The sequence below is a fragment of the Orycteropus afer genome, unplaced genomic scaffold (genome assembly GCF_000298275.1).
Source record: "Orycteropus afer afer isolate SDZICR_OR568_19922 unplaced genomic scaffold, OryAfe1.0 scaffold00181, whole genome shotgun sequence".
In the NCBI taxonomy this organism is placed as follows: domain Eukaryota; kingdom Metazoa; phylum Chordata; class Mammalia; order Tubulidentata; family Orycteropodidae; genus Orycteropus; species Orycteropus afer.
The window spans coordinates 4,832,830-4,841,948 of NW_006921768.1; positions in this window are offsets into that span (position 1 = coordinate 4,832,830).

The following is a 9,119-nucleotide window of genomic DNA, read 5'->3' on the forward strand; positions in this document are numbered from 1 at the left end:
ATGAGACAAAGTATATGTGAACTGCTGTATGAAAAGTGAATTTACTCTGTAAATCTTCACCCAAATCCTAATTAAAAAAAAAAAAAAGAAATCTGGTGGCTACCTTCTCACTTCATGTCTTTGTTCAAATCTCACCTTTTCAATGAGGCTTTCTTAGTGAATTTTTTTTTTTTTTTTAATACTACAATCTGTCCTGAGCCTTAAACTTGCTCTACTTTATTTCATAGTACTCACTACCTTCTATGGGATCATCATAGGTGGTACAAATGGTGAAGCACTTGACTATGAACCAAAAGACTAGCTGTTCAAACCCACCCAGAGGCATCACAGAAGAAAGCCCTGGTGATCTGCTTCCAAAAGTCACAGCCTTGAAAACCTTATGGCATTCACTTCTACTCTGCAACACACAGGGTCCCTATGAGTCAGAATCAGCTTAAAGGTAACCTGTCAGGGTTACTACCTTCTATATGTTAGGGTACTGGAGCTCTGGTGGTGGAATGGCTAAGGTATTTGACCCCTACCTAGAAGGCTGGTGGTTTAAACCCATCAGCCACTCCTTGGAAGGAAGGTTGGGCAATCTACTAACGTAGTGACACCACCTTAGAAACCCAAGGAGGGGTCACTATGAGTCAGAACCGACTCGATGGCAGTGAGTTTTTATATGTTAGGGTTACCATCTTCTATGTATTATATAAAAGGAGCCCTCATGGTGTCATGGGTAAGTAAATGCTTGACTGCTGACCAAAAGGGCAGAGGTTCAAACTCTCTAGTACCTCCACAGGAGAAAGATGTGTCAGTCTAGTTACATAAAGACTGAAGCCTTGGGAACCCCAGAGGGCTGTTCTACTCTGTCCTATACTGTCACTATGAGTCAGAATCAACTTGACGACAATGGGGTTTATATATTAAAATAATATGCTTACTGTCTCCTGCTGCTACCATGTTAAGACCCAAAAGGTCTGGATCTGTGAATGTTTTGTTCACAGATATATTCTGAATACTTAGAATAGGGCATGTAGTGCTCAGTGAGTATTTGTTGAATTAATGAATGCTTAAGTAAAGGAAGTGGAGCTCTGGTGGCACAGTGCCTAAGGCATTTGACTTCTAACCAGAAGGTTAGTGGTTCAAACCTAACAGGTACTCCATGGAAGGAAGACTGGGCAATCTAGATCCTTAAAGATTTGCCACCTCAGAAACCCAAAGGGGGTCACTATGAGTCAGAGTTGATGGCAGTGAGCTTTTTTTTTTGGGGGGGGCGTTAAGTAAAGGAAGAAAACAAAGGAGTAAATGAATTTACCTGGTCTCTCTGAACTATTTACTTGAAAACCTTTTTGTTGAGACTTCAAAAGAAATGCTTTCCGCAAAGTGTTATGCTTAAGACACAGAGACTCTATTATTACATCTGTCTGCTTTGTCAATTAGAATGAGTTCCAAGTAGCTGAGAAATTCTCTTCCACATTATACTAAAACAAGGTGTTGTCGTGCCTCAGCCTCTAGGAACTATTATATACACTCAGGGGACATTATAATAAGCACTTTTTGAAAGATGGAATTAGGTGAGTGGCCTCATTTTAGGGTCTGATATAAAATCACAATTCAGAACAGGTTCATCTAAAGCTTGGCCAAGTTTCATGTAAACCTGGCTCACATTGAAAGAGAACCTAAGCTGATATATCATTTCAAATGGAAACTATGCAAAATTCAGTGGCTTCATGTGGTTTCAACCCCAAACCAGGTGGAACCTGAGGCTTTGGCAAAGGTTCATCTTAAATTCTTGACTGGGGAATGTAAACCAAGGGGGAAATGTTGGAGAAAAACAAAGTGAAATAAAACCCTTAGTTTTGAAAGTTCTGGAACCACAAACTGAAATCACTGCTCTTTAAGCCTCATTTCACTCAGACTTTAAACAAGTACAATCATTACTTTGAAACTTTTCCCTCAATCATGAACAAGTTTTTTGTTATCTTATATTAGAATTTCAGGGGTCCTTAACACTCATATGGAGATCAAATTATTATTTCCACCTGGTGGGTTGCATAATCAAAGAACAAAGATGAAAAGGTGACTTGCTGAAGGTAACTGTAAGAATGAACCTACAGAGTTGACATTCAATTCACAGTTCTTTTCATTGAAAGAAACAAAAACCATAGTGAAAAATGAACAGAAGGAAATTCTAAGAACGCTGTGGATCAAGTGATAAGAATGATAATGTATGAACCCTGAATTGACCTATGACTTAGAAATAATTTATCAATAATGTGGTGTGCGTGTGTGTGTCTCTGTGTGTGTGGGGGTGTGTGTTACTGCAATATTTTGAACTTTAGGAACCCTTTAAATAATGAGGTAAAGATACTGTAATTATAGGAGACATACCCACATCCAGAGATTTAAATCATAGATTTGTAAGAAACTTCCACAAATGCTACATTCATCCAAACACAGATTTTTTTTTACATTTTTCTTGTGATTTGGGTTGAAAGTTTACAGAGCAAATTTGTTTTCCATACAGCAGTTCATACACATTTTGTTTCATGACATTGACTGCAATTCCCCACAATGTGACAGCTCTCCTCTCACCTCCTCCCTGTAGTTACCTCTTTCCTGTATTTTTCTTTCTTATGTATTCTTGCCCCACCCCAGCTATCTCTCTATGCAAACACTGCCCTTCTGTTCTCCAATGATTACTCACTCTAAGAAGTGTATCTACCTGATGTAAATGTTCACATTGTATGCCTGTCTATCGTTTGGCTGTAAGGCATCAGAGTGAGTTCAATTCCAGACCTGCAGGGTAACTAGGGGCCAGTCTCAGGAGTTTCACCAGGCTCTATCAGACCAGAAAACCTGGTGTGTGTGTGTGTATATATATATATATATTTTAAATGATTTTGAATTTTGTTCCATATTGTTCTCCCACTCTATCCTCTATCCAGGATCACCTGCACTGATCTCTTTCAGAGTGGTTGACAGTAGAAGCTGGGCACCGTCTAGTTCTTCTAGTCTCATGGTTATATAGACTAAGGATCAAATGGTCTACTAGTCCCTTGTACTAACTGTTTCCACGCATCTTTGTTTTCCTCCATTCTTCTTTGCTCTGGACAAGGAGAGACCCATTATTGCATCTAGATGGATGCTTGCAAGCTTTTAAGACCCAGTCATTACTCACCAAAATAGGATGTAGAACAATGTTTTTGCATAGTATGTTATGCCAATTGAGCTTGATGCCCCAAGTCCACAGGTTCATCCACTTGTTCCTGCAGGATGGTTGGCTGTAGGCAAGAAGTTATTATAACTTTGCCCCTTTCTAGCTCTATTATATATTCAGACATTTTTATAACACATACAAATACATATGGAGAACTATTGTCTGCCAACTTTATATATGGTCATGAGGATATTCCTTTTTGCCAGGACATACCTGATCATTAAGCTTGTCTATCCATCTATTTACCCATAGATTAATGTTTGTTATGAATGACAATGCAGCATTGTATATGTAACAGGGTTTATCTTTGCTATGTGTACCTCTTGCATACCCTTCCTTTCACCCAAAGAAATACTTGTCTCTACCTATCTAGCAGTACTCCATTTCCTCCCCTCGCCTCCCTGATAAGCAACAAAGAAAGTTTCATTCCATATAAACATTTCCTTGACTTTTTACAGTAGTGAACTAATGCAGTATTTGTTCTTCTGTGATTGACAATTCACTCAGCAAAATGTCCTCCAAGTTCATCCACATTATGCGGTGTTTCACAGATTCTACATTATTCTTTAGTTGTTGTTGTTTTTGTTAGGTGCCATTGAGTTGGGTCCGACTCATAACAATCCTATGTACAACAGAACAAGACACTGCCTGGTCCTGTGCCAGCCTCACAATACTTGCTGTACATGAGCCCATCATTGCAGCCACTGTGTCAATTCATCTCTTTGAGGGTCATCCCCTTCTTCACTGATGCTCCACTTAACCAAGAATGATATCCTTCTCCAGAGAATGGTCCCTTCTGACAGCATGACCAAAGTAGGTGAGACAAAGTCTGGCCATTCTTACTTCCAAAGAGCATTCCAGCTGCACTTCCTCCAGGACAGATTTGTTCATTCTTTTGGCAGTCCATGGTACTCTCAATATTCCTTCCCAACACCACAACTCAAAAGCATCATTTCTTTGGTCTTCCTTGTTCCCTTCCTTGTCCAGCTCTCGCATGGATGTGAGGTGACTGAAAATATCATGGCTTGGGTCAGGTTCACCTTAGTCTTCAAGGAAATATCTTTCTTCCTCAGCACTTTAAAGAGTTGTTTTGCAGTAGATTTGCCCAGTGCAATACATCATCTGATTTCTTGACTGCTGCTTCCATTGGTGTTGATTGTGGAACCAAGTAACATGAAGTCCTTGACAACTTCAATCTTTTATCCATTTATTGTGATGCTGCTTTTTGGTCCAGTTGTGAGGATTTTTGTTTTCTTTATGTTGAGATGTAATTCATACTGGAGACTGAATTCTTTAATCTTCATCAGTAAATGCTTCAAGACATCTTCACTTTCAGCAAGCAAAGTTGTGTCTTCTGTGTGCAAGTTGTTAACAAGTCTTCCTCCAATCCTGATGCCACACTCTTCTTGGGTTATTTGTTTAGCATACAGATTGAATAAGTATGGTGAAAGGATTCAGCCCTGACACACTCCCTTCCTGATTTTAAACCATGCAGTACCTACCCTTTTGTTCTGGTTGAATGACAGCTTCCTGGTCTCTGTACAAGTTCCTCATGAACACAATCAAGTGTTCTGGAATTCCCATTCTTCTCCATAATTTGCTATGATCCACACAATTGAATGCTTTTGCATAGTCAATAAAACACAAGCAAACATCTTTCTAGCATTCTTTGCTTTGAGCCATGATCCATCTGACATCAGCAATGATATCCCCAGTCCATGTCCTCTTCTGAATCCAGCCTACAGTTCTGGAAGTTCTCTATCATTATACTGCTGCAATTATTTTTTATTATCTTCAGAAAGATATTACTTACATGTGATATTAATGATACTGTTTGATAATTTCCACATTCTGTGGGATCACCATTCTCTGGATCTCTTCCAGTCAGCTGGCCAGGTAGCTGTCTTCCAAATTTCTTGGCATAGCTGAGTGAGTGCCTCCATCATAGCATCTGTTGGTTGAAACACCTCAATGGGTATTCCATAAATTCCTGGATCCTTGTTCTTTGCCACTTCCTTCAGCACAGCTTTGACTTCTTCCAATACCATTAGTTCTTGATCATCCTGAAATGGAGGAATATCGACCTACTCTTTTTGGTACAGTGACTCTGTATTCCTTCCAGCATTTTTTGATCCTGCATCATTCAGTGTTTTGCCCACAGAATCTTTCAATATTGCAACTTGAGGCTTGAATTTTTTCTTCAGTTCTTTCAGCTTGAGATGTGTTCTTCCCTTTTGGTTTTCTAACTTCAGGTCTTTGCACATTTCATTAGAATAACTGACTGTCTTCTCAAGCTGCTCTTTGAAATCTTCTGTTCAGCTCTTTATCCTGTCATTTCTTCCATTTGCTTTAGTCACTCTCTGTTCAAGAGTAAGTTTCAGAGTCTCTTCTGACATCCATTTTGATCTTTTCTTCCTTTCCTGTCTTTTTAATGACATTTTGCTTTCTTCATAGATGATGTTCTTGATGTCATCCCATAATTCATCTGGCTTTTGGTTCTGGTGCTTAATGCATCAAATCTATTCTTCAAATGGTCTCTAAATTCAGGTCATATTTTGGCCCTTGGGGACCTGTTTTAATTGTCTTCAGCTTCAACTTGAACTTGCATATGAGCAACTAATGGTCTGTTCCACAGTCACCTCCATGCCTTGTTCTGGCTGAAGATATTGAGCTTCCCCATTGCCTCCTTCCACAGATGTAGTCGACCTGATTCCTGTGTACTTCATCTGGCGAAGTCCACGTGTATAACCATTGTCTATGTTGTTGCAAAAAGGTATTTGCAAAGTCTTGCAACATTCTATCGTGCAATCTCCTGCGTTATTTCTATCATCAAGGCCATATTTTCCAACTCGGTGATTCTTCTGTTTTCAACTTTTGCATTCCAATCACCAGGATAATCAACACATCTTGGTTGCATGCTTAGTCAATTTCAGACTGTAGAAGTTGGTAAAAATCTTCAATTTCCTCAACTTTGCCTTTGTTGGTTGATGCATAAATGTGAATGATAGTAGTAATAACTAGTCTTCCTTGTAGGCATATAGATATTATCCTATCACTGACAGAACTGTACTTCAGAACAGATCTTGAAACATTCTTTATAATGATGAATGCCATGCCATTTCTCTTCAATTTGTCATTCCCTGCATAGTAAATCATATGGTTGTCTGATTCAAAATGGCCAAAACCAATCCATTTTAGCACAAATACCTAAGATATTAATCTTCACGTGTTCCATTTCATTTCTTACAACTTCCAATTTTCTTAGATTCATACTTTGTACATTCCATGTTCTGATTATTAATGGGTGTTTTCAGCTGTTATTCCCATTCTGAGTTGTGCCACATCAGCAAATGGAGGTCCCAAAAGCTTTGCTCCATCCACTTCATTAAGGTTGGCTCTACTCTGAGGAGGCAGCTCTTCCCCAGTCGTGTTTTGAGTGCCTTTCAACTTGAGGGGCTCATCCTCTGATGCTATATTTGACAATGTTTCAGGGCTATTCATAAAGTTTTCCAGTAATATATCAGACAATATTTCACTTCTATTCATAAGGGTTTCACTGGCAAATTCTTTGAGAAGTGGATGGCCCCTTCCTTCTTCTGAGTCTGTCTTAGTCTGGAAGCTCTGCTGAAACCTGTCCACCATGAGTGACTCTGCTGGTATTTGAAATACTGGTGGCATAGCCTCCAGCCTCACAGCATCACACATGCCACCACAGTATGACAAACTGACAGATGAGTGGTGGTTATTCTTTAGAGTCACATAGTAGTCCATTGTGTGTATATTCTATAATTTGTTTATCCATTTGTTGGTTGATGGGCACTTAGGTTGTTTCCATCTTTTTGCTAATGTGAATAGTGCTGTGATGAACATGGGTGTACATATATCTATGTCTGTCTTACCCCTCACTTCTTTAGGATATAAACCTCGTAATGGGATTGCTGGATCAAATGGTATTTCTAATTCCAACTTTTTAAGGAATCACCATACTGATTTCCACAGTGGTTGTATCATTTGACAGTCCCACCAGAGTTTATGAGAGTTGCAATCTCTCCACATCCTTGTCATCATTTGTTATTTTCTGTCTTGTTGAATTTTGCTATTAGTGCTGGGGTGAGATGGTATCTCATTGTTTCAATTTCTCTAATGGCTAATTATCATGAATGTTTCATCATATGTTTGTTGGCCACCTGAGTATTTTCTTTGGTGAAGGGTCTGTTCACGTCTTTTGACCATTTTTTAATTGGATTGTTTGTCTTTTTGATGGTGAGGTGTTGGGAGTTTTCTATACATTTTACAGATAAGTCCCTTGTCAGATATGTTTTTGCCAAATATTTTTTCCCAATCTGCAGATTCTCTTTTTAGTCTTTTGAAGAAGTCTTCAGATGCACATAAAAAATTAATTTTCAAAAGGTCCCAATCATCTGGTTTATCTTCTGCTATTTGTGCTTGATAGTGTATTTATGCCATAAATTAGGCCCCTAAGTTTTCCCCTATTTTTTTCAGTTTTAGGTTTCAGTTAAGTCTGATCCATCTGGAGTTAGTTTCTGTGTATGGTGTGAGTTATGGATCTTGTTCCATTTTTCTGCAAATGGATATCCAGTTTTGCTAGCACCATTTGCTAAAGAGACTCTCTTTCCTTTTTAATGGATTTTGGTCCTTTGTCAAAGATCAGTCGACCACAGGTCAAAGGATTTATTTCTGGGTTCTCAATTCTATTCCATTGGTCTATGCGTCTGTCATTATACTAATACCAAGCTGTTTTGACTACTGTGGCTGTATAGTAGGTTTTGAGTTCTGGGAGCAAATACAGATATCACTTTTACAACACTTCATATCCAGATTTTGTATAAGGTTTTCAGAGAGAAACTTTTAACACAAAAATATAAGATTTCTTTCTTTCCCTACTTCTGCTTTGTACTGTCTAGAAATATATAACCCTACTATATGCTTAAGGAGCTCTGGTGATGTAGTGAATAAGGTACTTGGCTGCTAACCAAAATGTCAGTGGTTCAAACCCACCAGACACTCCACAGAAGGAAGATGGGGAGATCTACTTCTGTAAAGACTTAGAGCCTTGGAAACCCAATGGGGGTTGCTATGAGCCAGAACTGACTCAATGCCAAAGACTTTGGCTTTGGTTTTTTGGACTATATGCTTAGGGATAGAAAACCCTGATGGTAGACACTGTGTATGCTGGCTTTATGTTTTGAATGCTAAAAACAGTCTTCCTTACATTTAAATCTCAAACAGTCATTACTTGTCCTGTTGATACCTGAAAACATGTTATCTTTGCTTTTGAATACTTATTGCTGTAAAATATGTTAGGAAATCTTATTATAGGAATAGCCTTATCTTAGCATTGATCTCTAGCTTATCTGGATTCTTTTGATTAATGAATTTTTCTATATTGCTTAAAAAAAAGCACATGTTACAAAAACACTTAGATATTTATATCAATTTCTCAAGTATCACTCACTCAATGCCGTCGAGTTGAACCTGACTCACAGCGATCCCTCCCCCCCGTGGGTTTCTGAGGCCTATCTCTAGGGAAGTAGATTGTCCAGTCTTCTTTCTGAGGAGTGGCTGGTGGGTTTCAACTGCCAGCCTTCTGGTTAGCAGTCAAATGCCTTAGGCATTACACCACCAGTACCCAAAATACTGTGGACCAGTATAACAACAGTCATTCATTCTTTCAATAAACAAAATTTATTATTCTTACTATGTACTAAATTTCATGTTAGGCATTGGGAGTATGGAGATGAGTAAGATGCTATCTATACCTTGAAGAGAGGTCTCCAACAGCAGGACAAACTTGACTGTCGGTTTGTCCTACTGTGGTGACATATAGATGTGAGTTTTGAGGCTGAGCCTCTGGTGTTTAAAACCCAGAGAGATGCACCTGGTACACAGGTAACAG